Here is a 26456-nt window from a genome sequence, read left to right on the forward strand (position 1 = left end):
GCTCAGCGGGAGACGCTGTGCTCCTCACTCACTGACTTCAGCTGGCAGCCTGGCTTGCTCCCAGCTTCCCAGTTGAGCGCATAGGCTACAGTCTGCTCTCAACCTGCTGGTTCACACCTACACTGTCCCTGCAATGGCTTCAGTCTTGCCAAGGACCAAGAAGGTCTTGAGCACCTCACAAGTGTCACATCGCCAACTCCAGCTGCACTGTGACAAAGCCGAATGCTCCCTTCTGTGACATGGAAAGGCAAAGCAAAAAGGAAGGAAAACGTTGGTAAATGATGCCCAACTTTCCCACTTCAATTATCTCACAACCCAAATAGGCAGGGACTTTGTAAATGACATTTCCCAAGTCATTCCACCTGACCATGGTTTAATTCAGCCAGTACGGGGCACTGGAGAGGGAGACTAGAGCACTGGGTGGGAGAAAGGTTTTCTTGGTGTCCTGCTGGTTCTATGTTAGCCAACATTTTGAACTCCTCAGAACATCTCATTACCTCCTGAGAGGTGGCCAGCAGGCAGAAAGCTTGTCTCTGGGGCCCCAACCTCAGTTCCGCAGCAAGCTGGCCACTCTTCTGTTGCTGAGATAAACATTGTAGTGAAAAGCGTAGGAGGGGTTGTTCATTTGGGCTAAGGGGTCCAGGGGGGTCAGAGTCCACCCTGGTGCACGAGGAGCAGGAAGCTGAGAGGTTACATCCTCAACAGCAGACACCAGAAAAACATACTAGAAGTAGAGCAAAGCTGTATCCTCTGAACACCCACCCACAGCAACATACTTCCTGTAGCAAGGCCTCACTGCTCAAATCTCCCCCAAAGAGCACCAGCCACTGGGGAGAAATGTTAGCATAGAGGGCCGGAGAGATGGCTCAGCAGTTAAGAGCACTGGCTGCTCTTCCAGAGGACCCGGGTTCAATTCCTAGCACGGCTCACAACTATAACTCCAACTTCAGGAGGTCCAACACTCTCACACAGACATTCATGCAGGCAAAATACCAATGCACATAAAATAAGAAATAAAATTTTAAAAGTACATGAGCCTCTGGGAGACATTCTCACTCACACCACCACACACGGAGGTGAGCTATAATCCCAGTGTATAGTAACACTTGAGCAAACAAATACATCAGCTTTTCCTGTTAAGATGGTCTAATTTTTGGAGGGCTTTTTTTTTTTTTTGGTGTTTTTCTTATTGACTAGACTCAGATTTGTACAATACTACCCTTACACAGGCATAACATGTAAAAACATCCATCTTATCCTCCTTTAAAGTTTTTGTTGTTGTTGTTGTTGTTGTTCTTTTGATTTTTAGAGGCAGGGTTTTTCTGTGTAGCTTTGGCTGTCCTGGAACTTGCTTTGTAGACCAGGCTGGCTTTGAACTCACAGAGATCCACCTATCCCTGCCTCCTGAGTGTTGGGATTAAAGGCGTGCTCCACCACCACCTGACTATTTTTATTTTTTTATTTGGTGTTTGGGTGTTTTGCCTGAATGTATATTCATATATCACATGTGCTCAGTGCCAGAGGAAGCTAAAAGAGGGCTCCAGAGCCTATGGGACTGGAGTCACTGATACTTGTGGTCTGCCATGTGGGTACTGGGAAACACACCCAGGTCCTCTGGAAGAGCAGCCAGTGCTCTTCATGGCTGAGCCATCTGCCAACTTTATAAAGATGCCTTTATAAAGACAGAAGACAAAAAAGAGAAGTTTTGCTTCTTGGCTACCTCTACCCCATCTTTCTAATTACTTAAATTCTCCTCAATTTGAATGTGTACTTGTTTTTAGCATGCTTAACCCACCCATATAAAACTTCCTACACCAAATCAATCAACTCCTAGATGCAAATAAGTGAGTAGCTTTTTCCTATAGTATGTAACATGGGTTTTTTTTTCCTTTTAAAGATATGGAACGTCTCACGAATTTGCACGTCGTGCTCAGGCAGGGGCCCCGTTAATCTTCTCGGTTTCATTCCATTCCAATCTTTGTATATGTGCTGCTGAAGCGAGCACTGTAGCATGGTTTTATAAACTAAAATTTAGTTTAGATGAAGCTGCAGGGCTGACCGGGAGTTTTCCTTTAATGGGCCTTCACTGGTACTCCAAGGCTAGACAAGCACTCTACTAGCTGAGCTGTTAAGACATCCTTAGCCCCCTTTCAGATTCTTAAGTATTTTCCTCTCATCTGTAGACTTGGTGGAGCCTGGTGAGACAATATGACTTCTCTGGCTAAGATGTATTTAAGTACAGAAGAAAAAGACTGTTGGATGCCACATTTTTTTAATTTTTGTTGTTGTTGTTTGAGACAGGGTTTCTTTGTGTAACATCCTTAGCTGTCCTGGAACTCACTTTGTAGACCTTGTAGACTAAAGGCATGCACCACTATGCTCGGCCTTGAATGGCACACCTTTAAAATGAATAAATAAACCAGGTGGCGGTGGCACACACCTTTAGTCTCAGCACTTAGGAGGCAGAGGCTGGCTGATCTCTGAGTTCCAGGCCAGCCAGGTCCACAGAGAAAGTTTTAGGACAGCCAGAGCTACACAGAGAAACTCTGTCTCAGAAAAACAAAAACAAAACAACAAAAAGATGAATAAATAAGACTGAGGGATAATATATTAAAGCAAATATTTAAGAAAATCCTATAGTCGGATGGTGATGGTACACACCTTTAGTCCCAGCACTTGGGAGGCAGAGGCAGGTGGATCTCTGTGAGTTCAAAGGCAGCCTTGTCTACAAAGCAAGTTCCAGAAGGACAGCCAGGGCTACACAGAGAAACTGTGTTTCAACCCCACACACACCAAAAAAAAAAAAAAGAAAAAAAAAGAAAAAGAAAATCCTAGTGCTAAGTACTAAATTTTCCCTCTCTAATTCAAATCCACTGGTCTTCCAAGGCCTGTTCAATAACAAAGTTGGATAAGATGTTCAGCTCCGTCAGTAGTCAGTACCGAAGGAATGCTGGAAGGCACTGCGTTCTGGGCTGCCAGTGAGCCAAGGCCATGTTATTTCCAATGAGGTCTGGAAGTCAGCCATACCACTCCTCCTCTTATCTCAGCTGGGATAGTGGGTAGTGGCTGCTCACTAAATCTATCTGTGTATGCTTTAGAGTCTCTCTGTCTCTTGCTAGGCAAGCCCCTGTTTGGCCTCTTTCTGTCATAGGTAACAATTCTCTGTATTGAACTTTGTTCAGATTGCTGGGGTTATCTCCAGAGATTGGAGCCTCATTGGTACATACTCCTTTGCATTCTCCTTCTCCATCCACCTTTCTTGTTTTTTGAAACAGGATCTCATATAGCACAGGCTGGCCCCAAACTCAGTATGTAACCAAGAATAACCATGAGTTTTCATCCTCCTGCTTCCACATTTCAACTGCTAGGAACACAGGCGTGCACTACTGAGTTTATCCAGACTGCTGGAGATGGGACCTAGAATTATGCTAGACTAGCATTCTATTAACTGTTACATTCACAGTCTCATTACTGGATAGACTTTGCTGCCTCCCATGTGTTACCAATGGCTAGTAAGTGACAAGCATCTTCCGTGACTAGTGATACTACAAATCACATCGCAAAACACCCTGGCGGAGGAAGTGAAGCTTTTAGCCTGTTTTTGGTTTTCAGCCTGTTGCACCCTCTCCTGCTCTGGTGAGACAACCATACCCTTACCTAGTTTTGAAACCACTGCTTCAGGCTTGTGCATCCTCAGTTCTGTCTGTCCTGCACACTGTCCATTGTTACTGGAGAACTTATCTCTTCCTTTGAGGGAGAGATAAATGTCTAGTTTTCACTGTCAAAGGCAAATGTGCCTCTGACCCTTCTGACAGTTTAGTTATCACCTTTCTGTCTTGGCAGGAATGCAAGTGTTCTACAGAGACACTGGTATCCTTCCTTGTGGTTATTTGGACTATGGAAGCAATGAACCTCAAGGAATTGGATTTTCCTCAGGAATCTCTAGAAGAAGGAAAAGTCTGAGAGTCTGGTACCAGCCAGGGGGAGCTTACCCCCCACACAGAGATGTTACACAGTTCTGACCGTTTGTCACTGAGAGAGTGATTGGAGCTGAGACAATGGTGATGGGAGGGACCACACGCTGACCAGGGTGCTTCACTTTTGCCAGCTACTCAAACCCACGCCTTGTTAGGAACGTGAAACTGGACCAGGGTGGTGGGGTGGCGATTGCTGGGCCTCTTTCTTCCTCTTCCCAGTGTGACCACAGCAAATAACTCTCTTCTTGCTGCATTCCCTTATGTCTTGTTTGTTTAATTGGCCTTTTTTTTTAAGGATGGAGGGCTGAGCCTGGCTTGTTCAGGGCTGCCAGTCCAGTCTCTGACCCTAACAAGTGGTAACGCTTTGAGTTCTAGCATTTACAACTCAGAACCTTAAAATACCTTTCCCCAGACTCCTGGTGTCTTAGTTAGGGTTTTTATTACTTTGAAGAGACACCATGACCACAACAATTCTTTTTTTTTTTTTTTTTTTTTTTTTTTTTTTTTTTTTTTTGAGACAGGGTTTCTCTGTGTAGCTTTGGAGCCTGTCCTGGAATTCACTCTGTAGACCAGGCTGGCCTCGAACTCACAGAGATCCGCCTGCCTCTGCCTCCCCAGTGCTGAGATTAAAGGCATGCGCCACCACCGACCAGCTCACAGCAACTCTTATAAAGGAAAACAGTGAATTGAGGTGGCAGTTTACAGTTCAGAGGTTCAGTCCATTACCATCATGGCGGGGAGCATGGTGACGTGCAGGCAGACATGAAGCTGCAGAAGTAGCTAAGAGTCTTACATCTTGTAAGCAACAGGAAATTGCCTGTCACACTAAGTGAAGCTTGATCAAAAAGAGACCTCAAAGCCCACTCCCACAGTGACACACTTCCTCTAACAAAGCCACACCTACTTCAACAAGGCCACACCTCCTAATAGTGCCACTCCCTGTGAACTTATGGGGGCCAATTACACTCAAACTACCACATTCCACTCCCTGGCCCTCATAAGCTTATAGAAATATCATAATGAAAAATTCATTTAGTCTAACTTCAAAAGTCCTCATAGCTATCATAGTCTCAACAATGTTTAAAGTCAAAAGTCTCTTCTGAGATTCATATCATTTCTTTCTTTCTTTCTTTCTTTCTTTTTTTTTTTTTTTTTTTTTTTTTTTTTTTTTTTTTTTTTGTTGTTGTTGAAATAGGGTTTCTCTGTATAGCTTTGCACCTTTCCTGGAACTCACTCTGTAGCCCAGGCTGGCCTAGAACTCACAAAGATCCGCCTGCCTCTGCCTCCCGAGTGCTGGGATTAAATACCACCACCACCCGGTGCTAAATGTTTTCCTTTATAAGAGTTATTGTGGTCATGGTGTCTCTTCACAGCAGTAGAAACCCTAACTAAGTGTGGGAGCCGTTTTCAGGTTCCTCGTGGCTTTACCCAGCAGGTCCACATAGAAAGGATGATTCGGGCCATGGGCCTGAGTGCAGGTGTCTGAGATGGTCTGCACTTGGCTGTGCTGGGGGGAGGGATTTTGCTCCACCCCTTGGTGTCTCTATAAATACCCTGGGGCAGAGACAGTAGGGGCCATTGGAAAAGGTTCCACGCCCTCTCGAGGATATCCTTTATTTCCTATCTGTTTATCTCCACAATCTAAGTCCTTCTATCTCATATTTCCTGCTGATCACACTCGAGAAAACTCTGGGGAGCTGTGGGGTTGGTGGGTAAATGCCCCGCAACTAAGAGAATGACTAACCCTGAAAAGGATTCTCTGATAATCTGGTAACACGGGCATATTAAATTTGAAAAGACTGTTCACATTATATCATACATATTTCTATTTCTAGATTTGAGAAATTATTTAGAAACAACAACCAGAGTTAAGGTTCAGAAACATTACTAATCATGGGACATTTTAAAGACATCTGTTTTTTAAGTACCAGATCTACCTGTGACAGTTAATTTTAATTGTCAACTTGACAGATCTAGAGTCATCTAGGACACAAACCTCTGGGAAGGTCTGTGAGGGATCATTTAGATCAGGTTAGCCTCTGGGTGTGGCTGTGAGGAACGGCCTAGCTTAGGGTAACTGAGGTAAGAAGACGGCCTCACTCTGCACTAGCCCATTGGCCAGGGTCTCAGCTGGAGAATTAGCTGAACACCAGCTTTCATGTCCCTCTGTGCCTGACTGAGGCTGCAGTGTGGGTTCCCCAACAGCACCTGAGGCCACCCTGCCTACAGGCCCCGTAGCCAGATTTCCTGTACCAGGCATGAATCCCCTCCTGTGGAGGAGCCCCCAAAGCCAACAGAAGACAGTCACAATTCCTTTGGAAGGGTGTTTTGATTACTGGAACAGTCTTTTGTCCTAAGTTCCATTGAACAATTTGTTGAAGTGGTTATTACTAGTTTTTAAAGTGACTGTTATGGTTGTAAATAATGCATTGGCTGTAGTTGGAGTTTTGACTCCGTGTGTGCCTGGAGAGCCTTGGAAAGATGTGTGGGTGCGCTGACTACATAGTGAGGGACTGTCTCTGGTCGCGTTTCCTAACGCTACAGCAGGCAGAAAGCACCATTTACACATTAGGATCTGTGCTCTCGAGCACAGCTAATAACTGGCTTATGCTATTTTCACGTAGTAGATTCCTTTTGTTTTTATTTTTCCACTTTCCTTTAGCAGAAATTACTGAGTTATCCACAATTCAAAGATGAGTTTTGTACAATAACAGCAAATAGAGCCAGGCACCTTTAATCCCACTCAGGAGGCAAAGGCAGGTGAACCTCTGAGTCAGAGGCCAGCCTGGTCTACATAGTGAGTGCCTAGTGCACATAGGATATTTTTAAAGGACATCTTATGGGGACTTTTACCAGGCTGGGGAGATGATTCAGTAGATAAAGGCCCTTGCTGTGCATGCTTGAAGACCTGAGTTAGAACCCCCAGCAACCACACAAAAGCTAGATAAGATTGTTACTTACCTCAGCTCTTGGCTGTTGGGAACAGGAGCTGGGACCCAGTGTCTGCTTCTGTCACATTTGTCTTCTTACCCATGGCTACCGCGCATGAGTGCATCTCCGTTCATATTGGCCAGGCTCTCGTCCAAACCAGCACTGTCTGCTGGGAGCTCTGCTGCCTGGGACATCCAGCAGATGGCCAGATGCCAAGTAACAAGACCATGAGGGGAAGAGAGGACTCTTCTAACACCTTCTTCGGTGTCTTCCACAGCTTTGGTGGGGAAAACGGACTCAAGGTTCACCACCCTGCTGATGGAGTGGCTCTCTGTTGATTACAGAAAGAAGTCCAAGCTGGAGTTCTCTATTTACCCAGACTTCAGGTTTCCACTACTGTGGTTGAGACCTACAATTCCATCCTCACCACCAATAGCACCCTGGAGAACTCTGATTATGCCTTCATGGTAGACAATGAAGTCATCTATGACATCTGTTGTAGAAACCTTGGCATTGAGCACCCAACCTACACTAACCTTAGCTTTATTAGCCAGATTGTGTCTTCCATCACTGCTTTCCTCAGATTTGATGGGACCCTGAATTTAGATTTGACCGAATTCCAGACCAATCTGGTATCTACCCTCACATCCACTTCCCTCTGGCCACCTATGCCCTGTCAACACTGCCGAGAAAGCCTACCAGGAACAGAGATCACCAATGCCTGTTTTGAGCCAGCCAACCAGATGGTGAAATGTCACTCCCGCCATGGTAGATACATGGTTTGCTGCCTGTTGTATCCTGGTGATGTGGTTCCCAAAGATGCCAGTGCTGCCATTGCCACCATCAAGACCAAGTGCAGCATCCAGTGTCTGAACTTCTGCCCCGCTGGCTTTAAGGTTGGCATTAATTACCAGCCTCTCACTGTGGTACCTGGTGGAGACCTGGCCAAGGTCCAGAGAGCTGTGTGCTGCTGAGCAACACCACAGCCATTGCTGAGGGCTGGGCTCGCCTAGGTCTGATGTATACCAAACATCAGATCTGATGTATACCAAGCATGCTTTGTGCACTGGCATGTGGATGAGGGCATGGAGAAGGGGGAGATCTCTGAGGTCCATGAGGACATGGCTGCGCTGGAGAAGGATGATGAGGAAGCTGGTGTGGGTTCTGTTGGAGGAGAGGGTGAGGAAGGAGGAGAGGAATACTAACCCATTCTTTAAGCCCTTGGACCGACTTCAGCTTCAGAGCTAGCTGACAGGCATCAGTGCTTCTGTACTGGCTGGTTTTATGCCAACTTGACACAAGCTGGAGTCATCAGAGAGGAAGAAACCTCAACTGAGAAAATGCCTACATGAGATCCAGCTGTAAGGCATTTTCTCAATCAGTGATCAGTGGGGGAGCCCAGCCCATGATGGGTGGTGCCATCCCTGGGCTGGTGGTCCTGAGTTCTATAAGAAAGCCGACTGAGCAAGCCAGGGGGAGCAAGCCAGAAAGCAGCACCCCTCCATGGCCTCTGCACCAGCTCCTGCCTCCAGGTTCCTGCACTGTTTGAGTTCCTGTCCTGCCTTCCTTTGGTGATGAACAGTGATGTGGAAGTGTCAAGAAACCCTTTCCTTCCAAGCTTGCTGTTTGGTCATGGTGTTTGTTGCAGCACTAGAAACCCTAAGGCAGCTTCCAACTGTGTTGTTTTTCTTCTGTGGTCCTGTGTACTTCTTCTCCATGTGTAATTGTAACTTTTTCCCCATGATGTTTCAAAGTAAAAGCTTTAAGAAAAATAAAAAGCTGGATATATAGCATGTGTGTCTGTAATCCCAGTGTCCTGTGGCCCCCTGGCCTGGCATATGCCAGAGGGAAACAACAAAGATCCTTTCTCAAGGTGGGAGGTGAGGACTGATACCCCAGGCTGTCCTCTGACCTCCTCATTCACTCTGCGACACACTTGCACCTGCCCTTACACACACACACACACACACACACACACACACACACACACACACACACACAGACACAGAGTGCATGTCACACAGACTCCTCCTGTGGTAGTTTGTCCCCCCAAATTCCTGGGTCCCCAGTTGGTGACACTGTTTGCCTAGGTTTAGGAGGTGTGGTCTTACCAAAGGAAACTGTATCACTAGGGGTAGGCTTTGAGCTGTGTCCAGTGCATTCTTTCTGCTTCCTGCTTGTGGTTTGAGATGTGAGCTTACAGCCCTCAGCTGTTCCCGCCTCCATGCCTGCTCTCAGACCTCAGGAGCTCTAACCTTCTGGGACTGTAAGCCTGAAAGAGACTTGTCCTGGTGTTTTATCCAGCCATAGAAAAGTTGCCAAAGAGCCCCCTCTGAGTGATGACAGCCAAGAACGCACGTGTTTACCTGCCTTCATGGAGGTTTCCAGTAGGCCAGCTGAGTTCATGTTTCTTGATTAATAGTGAAATAGAAAATCAGACTAGACAGATTTTTTTTTTGTCTTCGGAAATCAGTCCATTACAAAACAATTAACTGTAAAATAAACTAAAAAACACACCTAAGATACAAGGTGTCATGCCAGAAACCAAGTTCTGTGCTTAAGGAAAAGCTAATGATTAAAGGCAAACTCACAATACTTCCCTCCTCCCCACACCTTCTATGTATCTTGTCAGGAAGGAAAACAAAAAGTCTCCCTGGCAAAGGGACTAACTGAAGGCGGCCTCGGACACCAGGAAACAAACAGCCAACCCACGCTGACGCCTAGGCCGAGCGACCCAGAAGCACTGCAGCAGAGTGGGTACCACTGTGTTCCTACACAGCGCTTCCTGACCGCTTTCCTATTTAAAACATGGAGTGGGAAGAATGTTTTAATCCTGAGATTTTACTCTTGTAACCTAGGAACAATAATTTGAGGCTTCTAAGTAGGTAAGTGTTGCCATGGAGACCAAAAGAATCCTCTCTGAGGTCTCCTTCTGTATGGAGCTTATCACTAAAAAAAAGTGGTATGCCAAGGATCCTTGGATGCATTTAGGGGCAATTGGGCTGGCTGAGCCTTCAGTCTGTTATTAGTCCTCAAAGAAATTTTTTTAAAAAGAATGTTCAGATTAAATAAAATAATTTAACTTCTATTGACAAGAGCTTATGAATCATCTCTAAAATTACAGGTAAACATACTCTTTAACATGGCAGGTCTTTTTCTTAGAGTTCATTATACATATATACAGATTTCATCCTATAGATATGTATATCAAATACACACACACTACATGATGTATATATGAGGTTATTTTGTTGTAATATTTGTAATAAGAAAACATTACTTTAATTTTTTATGTTTATTTATTTGTTCATGTGAGCGATGTGCCATGGTGCATGTGTGGAGGTCAGAGGACAGTCCACAGGGCTTGTCTCTCCTTCCACCGAGTGTTCTGAAGCTCAGACGCAGGTTTTTCCGGTGTGATGACTGTCGACTGTTGTCAACTGATACGTCTTGGAAGAGGGAACCTCAGCTGAGGAACTCTTTCCATCAGATTGGTCCATGGGGGTGTCTATGGGCAATTTCTCAATTGTTCATTGATGTAGGAGGACCCAGCCCACTTTGGGCAGTACCATCTATCTCTAGGCAGATGTGCCTGGCCTGTATAAGAAAGATAGATAAGCCGGGCGGTGGTGGCACTCACCTTTTATCCCAGCACTCGGGAGGCAGAGCCAGGCGGATCTCTGTGAGTCTGAGGCCAGCCTGGGCTACAGAGTGAGATCCAGGACAGGCTCCAAAACTACACAGAGAAATCCTGTCTTGAAAAAAACAAAGCAAAGCAAAGCAAAGCAAAACAAACAACAACAGCAAAAAAGAAAGGTAGGTAAATGATGGGATTGAGTTAGCAGGCAGCATTCCTCTGTGGTCTCCACTTCAGTTTCCGCCCTGATTTCTGTCTTGGCTTCCCTAGATGACCGACTGTAATCTGTAAGTCAAACGGACACTTCCCTCCCTAGGCTGGTGTCAGTCAGTGTTTTATCACAGCCATAGGAAAGCAAGCTGGGGGCACCAGGCTCGGTAGCAAGTGTCTTCATCCACTGACTCATCCTGCTGGCCCCACGTCTCAGTTACAGTTCTATTGTGGGGAGAGACACTGTGACCAAGGCAACTTAAAAGAAAGCTTTTAACCGGGGTCGTGCTTACAGTTTCAGAGGGTGAGTCCATGATCGTCACAGCAGGGAGCGTGGCAGCAGCCAGGCAGGCCCTGGAGCAATAGCTGAGAGCTTACATATTATCTATAGGAAGCAGGCCAAGAGAGGGAAAGAGAGAAAGAGAGAGACAGAGACAGACAGACACACTGGTCCTGGTGTGGACTTTTGAAACTCAAAGCTCACCCTCAGTGACACATCTTCTCCAACAAGGCCACACCTCCTAATCCTAAAGAGTCCACCAACTGGGGACCATGCAAGCATTCAAACATTGAATTTATGGGGTCATTCTCATCAAACTACCATATCACCAATTTTCTTTATTTTTTTAAGACAGGGTTTCCCTGTGTAGCCCTGGCTGTCCGGAAACTCACTTTATAGACCAGGCTGGCCTCAAACTCACAGAGATCCACCTGTCACTGCCTCCCAAGTGCTGGGATTAAAGGCTTGTGCCACCTCTGATGGCCCAATTTTCTGTTAATAAGGGACAGGTTAAATAAAATATGGAATACTCTGGCCATTTTGTGTAAAATGATATATAAGGTATGTTGTATTCATAGTGGAAGCAAAGTGTATACTATTATGCCCAGATTGCAGAGACCCCCAAAAGACCACCATGGAGACCGAATCCCATATGTAAAAGCAAAGAGCCTTTATTTCAAGCTCCAGAGCTTGGTCCCTCTGTCTGTCCAAGACAGCGGTGAGAGCAGAGAGCCATGAGCTCAGGTTGGGCAGAGTTTTTATCATAGTAGAGGCTGGGGTGAGGGGATTTCCAGGGTCCAGGATGCTGATTGGCTGACAATTGTCTAGGTGTGTCTGTAAAACAAAATATAGGTGTGTGCTAGACTCAGGGACATCTGGCCACCTTTTCTAATTGTTGGAATGTTTGGGATGTCAGGTACTTCCTCACCCCTGGGTAGATCCCTGGGTGGTATCAGCTTAAGGGTTTTCCTGGATCTGGGTGTTGCCTGCCAGTAAGCCTGTCACAGAAGCTATGTCTAGGCCCTAAGCCTGTCATGGCTGCTGTGTGGTCAAGCACAGCCCCTTTTGGGGCCCCTTTACATATAGGATGATGTGTAAGGTATCTTTGGAAGGATGTATAGTAGTGTGCACCTTGTTTGCCTTATGTAGAATGGAAATGTGTAACTTGTTGAGAAGACTAGCAAATACCATGGCAGGCTCCTAATAACTCAGTTAAGAACTAGGCCTCAGCTCCTGCCTCTTGAAACAAGGGGAACTACATGTAGCCTTAGCTAAATGTCCCCCCCACACACACACACACAGGTAATAACCAAATAAGGGCAAAGCCTGGGACTTGTCCAGACTTGCCCAAGAATGTAAAAGCTATAGCCTTAGCCCACCCCTGCTGGCCCTAACCAATTAGTAATGTACGAATATGATTGCCACTTGGGTAAGCCAATCCTAGGTAGAATGATCACACTGCTGTTAGAATTCCCTTAGTTGTGTATAAAAGAGTCTTCAAGCTTTTCTTGGGGGTCGCCATTTCTGCCTTTGTGTTGGATGTGTGGCCCCAGCATGCTGGTACCTTTGCTCTCTAGATAGTAAACACTCTTGCTGATTGCATTGTGTCTGCTGGTCTTTTATGGGATTTCTTGAGGACCCTAACAGTTGTATGGGAACTGGAGGGGCTCCTTTTAGTGTTCATATTTCACTATATGTTTTTTTTTAGTATTTTTGAATTTTGAGTCATGTAAATGCACTACTAAGAAAACAAACAAAATAAATGTAACAAAAGCCTCACCTGGACTTTAGGTTGCACCCTGCTCTAAGGCACTCTATGTTGACAGTGACTGTTAGGATGCGGCCCTCACTCCAGCCCATGACTGTACATGCGCAGTTCAGGAGCTAGACAAGGGGTCTTGTGTCTTATGTCTTCAGTGTGCGCTGGTGATCACGTAGGCGCAGCGTGGTCACACAATCTGCGCCTGCGTGTTGTGGCTTTGTAAGCCCACCTGTGCCTTGAAGAGCCATGACTCAGACCCCACCCTCTCTGTGTTCTGCTCCCTCTTCTCCCACCATCTTCCCCCCTCTCTGCAAGTACTCCTTTCCCAGGCCTGGTTCTTCTCCCCCCACTCCTCTTCCTCCTAATAAAGCTCTCTGCTACTAGGTAGTGGTGGCCAGTGGTAACCAGTGCCAGTAACCAGCGCCACCACCAGCACCATTTATCATTTATTTCAGTGACTTTAGCTGTGCTTTGGCCTGGATGACTCCACTTTACAAAGTGTAGAGGGCACGAGGTCCTGGTGCGCACAGATATGCACTGGGGAACACCGGGAATGTTAAACACATAGGCTTATCTTTTCAACAGGAGGGATGTGGATACCTGTTTTGTACCCAGAAGGCTGGAGTGGATGTTGTTAATAGCCCAGTGAGCTGTGCTATCTGTAGGGTCAGACCACACCTAAATCCCCCAGATTATTGTTTATCCCAGACTCTCTCTCCCTACACCTTTATCTTTAGCTTTGTTTTTTGCCAATAGAACCTATTCTTAGTGAAGATGTCACATGTACTTTATAGCTTGGTGAAAGGGCCTGGTTCATCTGGTCGATTTCAGGGATTTCCTGAGGCCTTGAGTTTTTGTTTTTTGTTTTTGTTTTTTTTTTTAAACTTCCTGTGTCTTAATGAGTTTCCTATAGATATAATGTTTTATCTCCCTTTGGAACATCCTGCAAGATGGCAAGTTTTATCTTGTAGGACTTTACTATGCTGCAGCATGCTGCAGCATGCATACAGAGCTGAGAATGAATTTGGGAGTCTGTTCTCCCCTTCTCTCATGTGGATCCTGGGAATTGAACTCTGGAATTGAACTTGGCAGCAGGGTCCTTAACACACAAACTGTGTACTCAGTTCTCTCTGTTCCTTTTAACCTTGGGTAGACATTCTTTGTGACATGTGACCTGAGAGTTAATAATAGTAACTAGGATACAAATAAAAAATATTGTGTTTGCTAGTGTGTAGTGGAATATTACTTTAAGGAGTGTTATTTTTGTTTATATTGTATTTGTTTAACTCTGTGAATCTGTGTTACTGTGCCTGCCTAAAACACCTGATGGTCGAATAAAGAACTGGCCAATAGCAAGGCAGGAGAAAGAACAGGCAGGGTTGGCAGGTAGAGAGGATAAATAGAAGGAGAAATCTGGAAGAAGAGGAGAGAATTAGGAGTGAAAGAAGGAGGAGGATTCCAGGGGCCAGTCACCCAGCTACACAACCAACAAGCCCCGGAATAAGAGAAAGATTTACATAAGTAAGAGAATAGGAAAAGCCCAGAGGCAAAAGGTAGATGGGATAAGTTAAGGAAAGCTGGCAAGAAACAAGCCAAGCTAAGACCCGGCATTCATAATTAAGAATAAGCCTCCATGTATGATTTATTTGGAAGCTGGGTGCCAGGCCCCTCCAAAAAAGACCAAAACCCCCAACAACACAGGTGACCACAGTATCAAGGGAAATCAGGATTACCTGATTAATTGCAGCCAACAAAACCAATATGGCTTATGAATTCATTGCTAATAAATTGTGATGTTGTGAATGACATATATGCACTTATCTGTGCTTCTGACATGGCGCACTCATCACATACATACAGGTGAACAAGACTGTTTATTGTCCCGCTTATACTTTCATGAGTTTTATCACACTCTGGAACAGCCAAGCACACCTGACACACAAGGGGAAGTGAAGGCAGGAAGATCAGAAGTTCAAAGCCAGCTTCAGGACATAACAAGTTCAAAGGTATTCTGGGCTACATGACGAAAACCAAACCACCCAAACCGAGGCTTTTCAGTGCAGTAAAGGGACTCGGGGAATGTGGCAGTGGGAGCCCAGTGGCCACACGCTATGTATCAAGTGGCTCCTTGACTTACGTGCCAGCTCTTTCCATATGTTTCATCGCGAGTCCTCACAATTTCACATTATTATCTCATGTTATAAAGATAACATAGCTGCGGGCGAGACCCTGGACACGCAGGTCTCAATGACTGAAAAGCTTGTGTTTAATTGCTGTCATTCAGCTGGCCTCTTCTCTTTTTCACTAAATACTGTGAGTTCTTCAAGGACCTTTGGCTGAACATTCTAATTGGATAAGTGAGGGTAAATGTGTCCGTGTTATGTGATGACTGGTTATCTCATTTGATCAGTGAAAAATGTTTCTGAAGAGGCCAGATGCATTGGCTGTAGCCTTGCATTCCAATGCGGAAGCCATCTGGTCAAAGTCACGAACTATTAAATATCATTTGTGATTAAATAGAAACCTTCAGCAAGAGAAGAATTAACCATCAGAAGGAAAACATCGCCGTCTTCTTTGGTAGCATGGTTTCTAAACCATATGCAACAACATCAGTTTGGGGTCGTATACAGACTCAAAACTTTTTAGGTTCTCTGGACTTGAGTTTTGAGAAGTTCATGTTTCACTTAGCTCTGCCAGGACTTGACTTTGACTTTTAAAGGATAAAGATATTTGAAAAGCATCAAATGCCTGGGACCAGACAATGCTGATTAGCTAAGTATAAACAAATCAGCAACACCCAAATTACTTGTAATTTATTTTTATTTTATTTTACTTTTTTAGCCTTATGTAGCCCAGGATGTTTTCAAACTCTATGTGTATGTAGCCAAGGCTGGCTATCAACTCCTGATTCTCTCTCTAGTTACTTTCTGTTTCCAGGCTGATGTGACTAGCCTAATCCTCTGGGTTCAACTGCTGTGGGATGGTCTGTATGTCAAATCTGTTGCTCTGATTGGTCAATAAATAAAACACTGATGGGCCAGTGGTCAGGCAGGAAGTATAGGCGGGACTAACAGAGAGGAGAAAAGAAGGAACAGGAAGGCAAAAGGGAGACACAGTCAGCCGCCACCATGACAAGCAGCATGTGAAGACGCCAGTAAGCCACAAGTCACGTGGCAAGGTATAGATTTATGGAAATGGATTAATTTAAGATATAAGAACAGTTAGCAAGAAGCTAAACTGCCACAGCCATACAGTTTGTAAGCAAAATAAGTCTCTGTGTTTACTTGGTTGGGTCTGAGCAGCTGTGGGACTGGCGGGTAACAAAGATTTGTCCTGACTGTGGGCAAGGCAGGAAAACTCTAGCTACATTCAACATTCTTGGGGAACTAAGTCTTTTAGGTTTTATTTTTAATTTTATTTATACTTATATGTATATGTATGTGTCTGTATGTGGATTTGTGCACGTGGCTGCAGTGCCCATGGAAGCCAAAACAGAATGTCAGATCACTTGGAGCTCAAGCTCAAATTACAGTCAGCTGTGAAGTAACCTACATGAGTACTGGGAATTGAACTCAGGTCCTCTGCAAGAGCAGTAAACACTCATACAATTTATTTTTATTTTATGAGCATTGATTGGTGTTTTGCCTGCATGTATGTCATGCAAAGGTTTTGGATGCCCTGGAACTGGAGTTACAGACAGTTGTGAGCTGTCATGTGGGTGCTGGGAATTGAACCCAGGTCCTTTGTAGAACAGCCAATGTTCTTAACTGCTGAGCCATCTCTCCAGCCCCACAGTATCACTCTTAACTGTTGGGCCATCTCTCTAGCCCCAAGAGAACGAAGTTCTTAGTATAGCCCAAGAATGAGACACAAAACCTTTGAGAGATGGTTGTTGACTAGGAGCATCAGAGTGGCCTTCCAGGTTTCTGTCACCAGGGCAATCCTGTGTTTTATGTTCGTGGTGTAAAGAGCTTTTTCAGAGGGCCACATCCCCCAGCACAGATACGGATGTCACACGGCGTTTTCAGGAAGACATTACTCCATTCTGTTAGGCCAGTTGCTTTTGACTGATGGTTTATGTAGTGAGACTACTGAGTCCCATTAATATGAGAAATTGCTCCTTTTTTTTTCTATAAAATTGTTTCCAAAGATAATGTTTTGTGTGGAATACCATGCTATTAAGTAAGGCCTTCTTTAAGCTCACAGATGGAGCTGGGAGACTCACTGCAGATACGGAGAGCAATGCACAGCTGAAATGTGAAATTAATTTGTTCTGTGATAGTCAGCAGTGACTATCTGCTTTCAAGTAACCGAGTGCCTGCCCTCTCATCCCAGACACGGCCGATGCTGGTGGCTTAGCATTGCTTTTTCAGCTGGAGGTTGGGCCCAGCAGTGCCTCCAGGCAGACAGCCTTGTTTAGGGAAGTCCTCTGTCACTGAATTCAGTTACAGACTCAATCCCTGTGACTGTGGTGATTGTTTTTGCCATCAGACACCTCGATAGAGAAGAACAGGCTCAATTAAATATCACCTTTTTGTTCCACTCACTCTGCCTCAGCAATCCCATGTTAGGATTCTGAGGCTGCCAAAAATGTCTTCTCCAACTGTCTCCAGGCTGAGGGCTTGAGGGGAGTCTGAGGCTGCAGGCCCTCCAAGTGATGCCGTGTCCTGACCTCCTTAGGTGACCATCGTGGGTGAACAATGCACCACAATGATTTTTCAGGTCTCCTGGGATTTGTCTCAAGCCAGAGTGAGGCAGGGGAGAAGGGGATAGGGAAGGACAAGGAGAAGCCCGTCACCCTAGGGTGTGGCTTGTTTCTTGCTGGCTGAGAGTCAAGAATTTTGACATAAGCCAGGGAAAGAAAGAAAGAAAAGGGTGTATTGCCTACATAGACACAATACTTATCTTTTTCTAAGAGGTATCTCAAACAGCATAGAGCCCAAAGTTATTTGGCCTTTGAGTTTAACCTCATTGGTCCACCTCTCTCAATGTGAACCTGGGCAGTGAACCTCCTAAACCACCATTCAATTTCATTTACAAAAGAGGATGTTTTAAGGAAAGAGAAATAGGTAAACTAGTTTATATTTTTTGTACTTAGGTTTTTTTCAGTTTTTATTTTGTTTTGTTTTTTAAAGGTTTATTTGTTTTCATTTTATGTATATGAGTGTCTTACCAGCATGCATGTCTGTACCATGTGTGTGTGTTGTACCGCACCAACAGAGGCCAGATGAGGTATGAGACCCCCAGAATGGGAGTTAGAGATGGTTGTGATCCACCACGTGGGTTCTGGAAATTGAACCAAGGTCCTCTGCAGGAGCAATAAGTGCTCTTAACTGCTGAGCCATCTCTTCGACCTCTTTGTTTTGAAACAGGCCTTGCTACATAGCCTAGGCTAGCCAGAACTCACAATGACCCTTCTCCTTCCTTAGCCTGCCTGGTGCTGGAACCAGGCGTGTGCCATTCCCAAGCTCAGTTTACACACACACACACACACACACACACACACACACACACACACACACACATACTCACACACACATATATACACACACATACACACACACATATACACACATATACTCACACACTTATATATACACACACATACACACACACATATACTCACACACATACACACACACACATACACACATATATACACACACACACACACCACACACACACACACACATATTCCACCCCATCCCACCCTCCCACCCCAAGGACAGGGCTTCTCTGTATAGCCCTGGCTGTCCTGGAACTTACTTTGTAGACTAAATTAGCCTGGAACTCACAAAGTTTTTTGAGCAGCCTGGCCCATGTCCTGGTGCTATTGTCCTCTTCCTCCTGTTTCTGTCCTGAGGGCTTGCCTCTGATTAAAGTATACATTATATCTTTTAAAATTTTATTCTACCCAGTACTCAGGAGGCAGAGGCAGGCAGATCTTTGTGAGTTCGAGACCAGCCTGGGCTACAGAGCGAGATCCAGGAAAGGCGCAAAGCTACACAGAGAAACCCTGTCTTGAAAAACAAAAAACAAAAACAAAAAAATAAAATAAAATTTTATTCTTATTACATTCATTTATTTGTGGTGTGTGTGTGCGCACACGCATGCACGTGCACTCATGCTTGCCTCAGGAATCGGTTCTCTCCCTCTACCTTGTGGGTCCTGGGAATGACACTCAGGTTGTCAGCCTTGGCTGTAGTCATGGTAACCTGCTGAGCCATCTCACTGGCCTGCATATACTACCTACTAGTGGTTTTGTTTGTGTGTGTGTGTGTGTGTGTGTGTGTGTGTGTGTGTGTGTGTGTGTGTGTTTGAGATGAGGTCTCCTGTATCCCAGGCTGGACTCTATATAACCGGATGACCTTCACCTTCCAAGTGCTTGGGCTTATGGGTGTGCTGTCCCATCCTGTTCCAGCAATGCTTAGACTTGAAACCTTGTGCAGGCTAGGCAAGGGCTCTGCCAGCTCAGCTCTATCTCCAGAACTCTTTCCTACAGTTCGTTCATAAGGTTAACAACCTCCTGCCACCCCGAACTGCCTGAAATTCTTTTCTGCAGCATAATGAAGGATCCAGTACTGGCTACCAGTGGACTGCATGCATCTCCTTGCCACCACCTCCACCACCAGCCTGGCCCACATCTTAAAATTTTTAACATTCTCAACAATTTTTTTTTTCAGTAAATTAAGACAAAATGTAGTTTTGGTCATTAGTATAATGTGGCTATGAGGCTTTGCTTCAATGAGAAAGTCTTGTGATGTGTATTCAAATTATTTCAACTCTGAGACAGGGTTTCTTTATGTAGTTTTGGTGCCTGTCCTGGATCTCACTTTGTAGACCAGGCTGGCCTTGAACTCACAGAGATCCACCTGCCTCTGCCTCCCGAGTACTGGGATTAAAGTCTTGCACCACCACCACCCGGCCTATTTCAACTCTTAAAATTCAGAAATTGCTTAAAATATAGATGTACATTTTGCCATTTAATAGTTAAGGATGTTTATGAAATGTTTATAAAACAGAAATCTGCTTTGCATCATTTAATGGTGTATGTTCTTCAGAAAACTGCATGCTATAATTACAGTGTACCCATCTAGATGGCTCTTTATAATTTTATAGTTCCCTGTTACAGATTTGTGGACAGTTTCCCTCAGTGATATTCTTGTGCTTAATTCTCTATACGTAGTTCAATATATATATATATATATATATCCAGATAAAGGATTACCAATCAAAAGATAGAAGCATTTGGGGCAGAGGAGATGGCTAAATGGTTAGCACTGAAATTTGAATCACCAGCTCCCATGAAGAATGCTGGGTGGGCTTGAGGCTGTCTGCAATCCCAGCTCTCAGAAAGCAGAGGCAGGGGGTCCCAGGGCAAGGTGGCTAACTAGATTGTAATCAGCAAGCCTCAGGCTCAGAGGAGACTCTGCTGGGGTCCAGCCTCAGCTGGGGTTCAGGTCCTGAGATGGGGAAGGGTCTTGATGCAAGGAGAAAAATCTGATGCAAGGAGAAAACTCTGACCACCAGTGGCCCTGAGTAGCTCGAGCTCTCTGTATTTATACTTTAACAGAGGTTCCCCACCCCCAGGCTTACATGAACAATTTTATTATTGGCTCTTATTTTTGACTTTTAAGAAATACATAATATTTTATGAAATATATCATAATCATTATAAAATCCTCCATTGTTTCCCCAAATACACTTTCCCACCCCCTGTACAACCTTATTCTAAACACAGAGATCAGCATTTTTCAGGCTTAACTAAATATCAAGCCGGACACATCCTGCTCTCAAGCAGCACTTATGTCAACTGGCAGCTACTGTGGTTACAAAGTTAAAAAGTAATAGACATGGATACAATGCTTTAAGGACAATAATATTCAAACCCAAACAATTTTTTTTACGTCTATAAGATATGTTTTTATACAGTTTTCTTTTCTTTCCTTTTCTTTTCTTTTCTTTTCTTTTCTTTTCTTTTCTTTTTTTTTTTTTTGACAGAGGAGAACTCACTCTGTAGCACAGGCTGGCCTCAAACTCACAGAGAACTGTCTGCCTTTGCTTCCCGAATGCTGGGATTAAAGGCGTGCACCACCACTGCCTGACCAGTTTTCTTTTTTACAAGAGGGTGCCATGTCTCGATTTCTCTTTAAAAGGCAGACTTTGATAAAGCATTCTTTTCCCATCCCACTAAACCATACTTCTTTGCCAGAAATTATAAAAAATATACAACAGAAGACAACTAAAATTCAGCAGGTCGACCTACCAGATGAATAATTCTCTGATGGGGAGCCCTACTAGTCATGTGGGGTCACAGACCATGAATACCATTTGCTTCTGTGTATAATTTTTCTCATGTGCTACTATAATTCTTCCCTAAAAACAGCTATGGGGTTCTTCCCACACATTGGTAGTGTGCTTCTCACTTACTCGGTACATTTAATTCTGTGGATTGACAGGAAGACAGTTTCTTCATATACTGTGTGATTTTGGTGAATAAAATATACTTTCATAGCCAGGCCTTTGTTCCGTGGCTTCAAGACAATTACATATAATTAGCTGATTTAAAACCTCAGAGCAAATTGAAAGTAGACTAGTCGCCCCTGCAAATGAATCACACAAGGACAGATTCCCAGGTGTCTGATTGTTGAAGCAAGGCCAGGCCTAAAGCAACTCTGGTGTCAGCTTCTCTGTTGCTAAACTCTGGCTGATAACATCGAGACATAGCTCCCTACACAGTTTCCTCAGCAATTCACTCTTTGCATGAACTCCTAATCTCAGTTTTATGATACAAGACTCAAGGTTCAACCAACTGACTGTTTATGTTTAGGTCCTAAAATTTATTCGGGTGACAGAATAGCAGTTTATCCGGGGTTGCACGCAGGATAGGAGAATATATCTTAAGATCTGGGACACTTTTAATGCCACTGTTCCTCGAGGAAGTGCCTAGCACAGGGTGCTACATGCCCTCACCTTTGCTTTACAGCCTGCACACCAGGGAGCCTGGCTCACAACCAGCATTACCATGGTTACTCACTCCAGGTCACGCTGGCTGCATCCCCTGGACAGCACAGCAATCCAAGTCTGAGAGACACTGACACTTTTAAATGTTAGTTTAGAATATTTATCACACTTAAAAATACAGAATACAATGCATAATTTCTCTTTTTCTAGGCTCTCCAATCATTCAACTTTATAACCCCTTTATAGGCTATATCCTTAGCAGATAGTGAAGAAGTTGGACGTTCCTTCACAGCTGCAGCCACCTCACTATGAGAAAGCTGGCTGATTTACTTCATGTATGTTATCAGAATGGTTCTGTTTCTTATCATTTGCTCAAGAAATGCAATGTGACTCTCAAATGTAACTTTTGATATTGCCTTCTGTTGGATGTATATATGGGGATATAGAACAAAGAAGATTGAAAGAACTTGGAAGAAATAAAGAGACTGATCATCAGTACGTGTATGAGTCTTATTCCCTCATATAGATAAGAATTATTTCGAAGCCCTTGCTATTCTGAAGCATTCTTTTGATTACCTTGGACCAGTCCTGGGAGCTGGTCTCACAGGCTGTAATACTTCTTCCACCAATATAAGCTTCTGTGTACAGTAAAGATGGATTTCTCCATCCCATATTTTACATTGTATTTTTTTCTGTTGGATCATACTAGATCCTATCATTGATTTTATATGTTTGGTGCCCAGGGAACTTACTCTCAACAATTGGCACTACATGTATTTTTGAGGCTTTTCCTGCCCCCCATTGTGTGTGTGCATGTCTTACTCTCCTTACCAGAACTGGGGGACATGGTTATTGTTTCAAGTCTTGTTTATTCATATATACTAACTGTCTCTATTGAGTCAGAAAAGTTCCCAGGCTTAGGCCTTGTAGTTAATAATTTCAGACAAAAAATTTGAGAAGCATTAGCCCCCGGTTGAATCTTAGGGGAAAATATTAAAAAGAAAAATAGAATTTTCAGAAAAATTACAACTGTTGTATGTGTGACTGACAAAAATAAAACTAAAAACTGCCTCAAGAGTCAACAATATAATGAGAGAAAAAGGAGCCCACAAGCTACATGATTTTTGCAAGTTCCTATGCTGTTCTGTGGTCTACTGGTCCTTGCCAAGTGAGAATCCATTTCCATGGGTGTCTTGTCCCAGGAAACCCACTGGCCAGGTAGTCATGCTGCCCTGAGACTAGGCTGCAGGGCTCCCGACAACCCTCTGCTTCTATAAAGTGGAGAGTGGTCAAGGAGGTGTCAGATGGCAATATCAAGCCTACGCACATGCACACATACACCTGCAAAACATGCAAGCCACAGGCACACCACAGACATACACATGCAAAGAAAAATAAGTGCATAAAAGTTTAAAATTCTCTGGCCACACATCGTCGCATTATTTCCAAGAGATTTTGCATCACTTTTTCTTTCTGTCAGCCTGGTGACCCAGCTCTTTCCAACACCAATAGGGAGGGATTTTGTTGTTTGTTTTTTATTGTGATAAAAATATGCATAGCAGAAATGTACTGTTTTAACCGTTCTAAGGTGTGTTATTCTGCGACATTGAAGTACATTCACAATGTTGTGTGACCAGCACCACCATCCATTTCCTAAGCCTTTTTATTTTCCTAAACTGAAGACATTAAATACTGATTTGCTTCCCCTTCTCAGACACCAATTCATTCTACTTCCTCTAAATTTATTTGCTCTATGTAGACTATTTGTCCTTTTGAACCCCTTAATGTCTTCCAGTTTCATTTATGTTGTGGCACACATCCGAATTTTCTTCTTTTAATTTTTTTTTTTTCAGCTGAGCAGTGGTGGTGCATGCCTTTAATCCCAGCACTTAGGAGGCAGAGGTCGGGGGATCTCTGTGAATTTGGGGCCAGCCTGGTCTACAGAGCAAGTTTCAGGACACCCAGGGCTTTTACACAGAGAAAGCCTGTCTCAAAAAATCTCTCTCTCTCTCTCTCTCTCTCTCTCTCTCTCTCTCTCTCTCTCTCTCTCTCTCTCTGTAGGAAAACACATGTGTACATGTGGAAGTAGTGGTTAATATCGAGAGTCTTCCTCTGTCACATGTAGAGGCAATGTTGGAAGTCTTCCTCTACAACATTCTACAATATTTTACTTTTTGAGGCAGAGTTTCAATCTGTAGCCTAGGCTGGCCTTGAACTCACAGAGCTCTACTTGCCTCTGCCTCAGGACCACTGGGATTAAAGGCTTTTGCCAGCATGACTAGCTTCCCTATTTCTTTGAGACAGGATCTCTCACTGAAACCGAAGCTCACGCTTTGGTTAACCTGGGTAGCCAATAAGCCCTGGGGTTATCCACTAGCCTCTGAACCCCCAGCACTGGGGTTACAAGGGGACAACGACATGCCCAGCTCTTTACGTAGGTTTCGGGGATTCAAATTTAGGACTTCATGTTTGAACGATGGCCCAGTGAGCCCTTTGCCAAGCCCAGTTTTCTTCCTTTCTATAGGTGATCACTGCTTATCATATGCACACATGTCACACTTTATCCCACCAGTCTATGAACATTTGAGTTGCTTCTATATTTTAACTATCTAGCACCAAAGGTTTTAAAAAAATATAGTATTTTGTTAATTTTTTGAGATTTTAAATATCTTATTGCTCACATTCACCCTCCACTCTTCCCCCAACTCTTCTCAAACTCACCCCAACCTCCATACCCACTCCCAACTTCATGTCTTCTATTTAATTTTTTTCTTAATAACCCATTGAGTAGCCTGGTGTGGTGGCACACACCCTTAATCAAGGGGAGGCAAAGGCAGGTGGATTTTTGAGTTTGATAACAACCTGGTCTACAGAGTGAGTTCCAGACAACCAGGGCTATGCTGCCTCAAAAAACCTAAGTAAGTAAGTAAATAAACAAACAAATAAATAAAATATCCTATTGAGTCTAATTTGTGCTGCTCATATACTCATGATCATGATGCCATCCATAGGAGCATGGTAGACCTATGGGGGCACACCCTTAAAGAAAACTGATTTTCCCTCTCTCAGGAACCATCAATTCCAATAGTTCCTCAGTTAGGTATAGGGGCTCATGAGTCCCTCCCTCTTCTGTGTCTAAATGTGTTGTTTCCCTCTGTAGTTTTATTTGTACTTATTTGATTTTTTAGGGGGCTAGAGAGTTGGTCCAGCAGTTAAGAGCACTTGTTGCTCTTCAAGATGACCCAAGTTCAGTTCCTAGTACCCACATGATAGCTTACAACTATAATTTGTTGTAATGCTGAACAAAGACACTTGCAGAGGTGAGTGAAATGTCCCATCTACCTTTGGGAGGGTTCACAAGAATAAAGTAATAATAGACAGATTAGGTATGAGGAAAGGTATACAGATTTATAATGTGCATGGGGGTGGCAGTTTGACAGCACCCAGGAATCAGACAGCAAGTGTGAGGTTAAAGAAAGGTCAAACGGAAGTGAGGCATGGTGGCACACGTGGGGTCCCAGCACCCAGGAGGCAGAGGCAGGTGGATCTTTGAGAGTTCCAGGACAGCCAGAGCTACACAGTGAGACCTTATTTTGAAGAAAGAAACTCAAATAAGCAAGAAGAACGGTAGAATGGGTCATGAGGGGAGGGAGGCAGGGATGGAGACAATTTTAGGAAGACAGTTCACTGTGTTTCAGGCAGATTACATGTGGCCAGGAAAACAGAGACCTGGGACGGCAGTTTCCTATGCTCTAACATGGTGCTCCACTTTCAGGGTTTGTTCATGAGATATGAGCTTCATCTTTGCTGGTTAATGAAGTTTCAGTGAGAATACTGAAGGTGATTGTGCTCCTATTTGGGCCTATCTCATCAAGCAGATAAGGGAGTTTTTAGAACATCTCACCCACACTGGGTTGGGTAGGGGTTGCCAGGAAAGATCAGGGGGACCTTGAATCTAAGCAGCTTCTGAGACCTTTCAGCATGTCAATGCCAATCTTTCAGTATAATTTTCTAGATGCTGATAATGCTCTCACGTGGTGCAAGGGTACACAACACACACACACACACACACACACACACACACACACACACACACACACACAGAGCCCTCCAGAGTAGTTGTTACTTGTGTTTTAATTTTGCTTATGTTGTTTGTTGACAATGAAATTGACTTTTTTATAATATTGATATATCAATAGATTCCACTGCTATGATCAAACACCATGACCAAAAGGAACTTGGGTAAGAAAGGGTGTATTTGGCTCACATGTGCTGATCACAGTGCATCACTGAGGGAAGTTGGGGCGGGAACTGAAGAAGAGGGATGGAGGAGTGCTGCCTACTGGCTTGCTACTTGTATCTTGCTCGGCCTGCTTTCTTGTACCCCCCAGGGCCACCTGCCCAGGGGTGTTATTGCCCACAGTGGGCTGGGCTCTTCCACATCAATCAGTCAAGAAAATGTCCTACAAGACATGCCTACAGACCAATCTGATGGAGACAATTTTCTCAGTTAAGGCCCCCTTTTCCCAGAAGACTCTAGCTTGTGTCAAGTTGACAAAACACTAGCTAGCATGATAGATGTATGGAATTAATACAGGAATATATTAAGCCAAAAACATACTTTTGTATCCAAACTGGAAAGTTTTTCCTTCTTCCCTCCCTCTCTCCCTTCCTTTCTTTTTTTGCGCTTTGCCA

The 26456-nt window shown here is 44.2% G+C and overlaps 1 protein-coding gene, 1 non-coding gene and 1 pseudogene across 2 annotated transcripts in view; 1 reads left to right on the forward strand and 2 right to left on the reverse strand.

Moving 5' to 3' along the window:
* Otud4 (OTU deubiquitinase 4) overlaps nt 1–7345 on the reverse strand; it is a 73215-nt gene extending 65870 nt beyond the window's left edge. The window contains exon 1 of the mRNA XM_042277490.2: nt 6939–7345. The gene's annotated coding sequence lies outside the window, so the exon portion shown is untranslated. The remainder of the gene's footprint in view (nt 1–6938) is intronic.
* LOC121829880 (U6 spliceosomal RNA) lies at nt 1894–2005 on the reverse strand. Its single transcript, XR_006072941.1, has one exon. It is a non-coding gene; the product is annotated as a U6 spliceosomal RNA (small nuclear RNA).
* On the forward strand, nt 7102–8230 carry LOC102903462 (tubulin alpha-1B chain-like; annotated as a pseudogene).
* Nucleotides 8231–26456: the final 18226 nt, after the last annotated feature.

Source organism: Peromyscus maniculatus, chromosome 5, assembly GCF_049852395.1.
Source record: "Peromyscus maniculatus bairdii isolate BWxNUB_F1_BW_parent chromosome 5, HU_Pman_BW_mat_3.1, whole genome shotgun sequence".
Classification (NCBI taxonomy): Eukaryota; Metazoa; Chordata; class Mammalia; order Rodentia; family Cricetidae; genus Peromyscus; species Peromyscus maniculatus.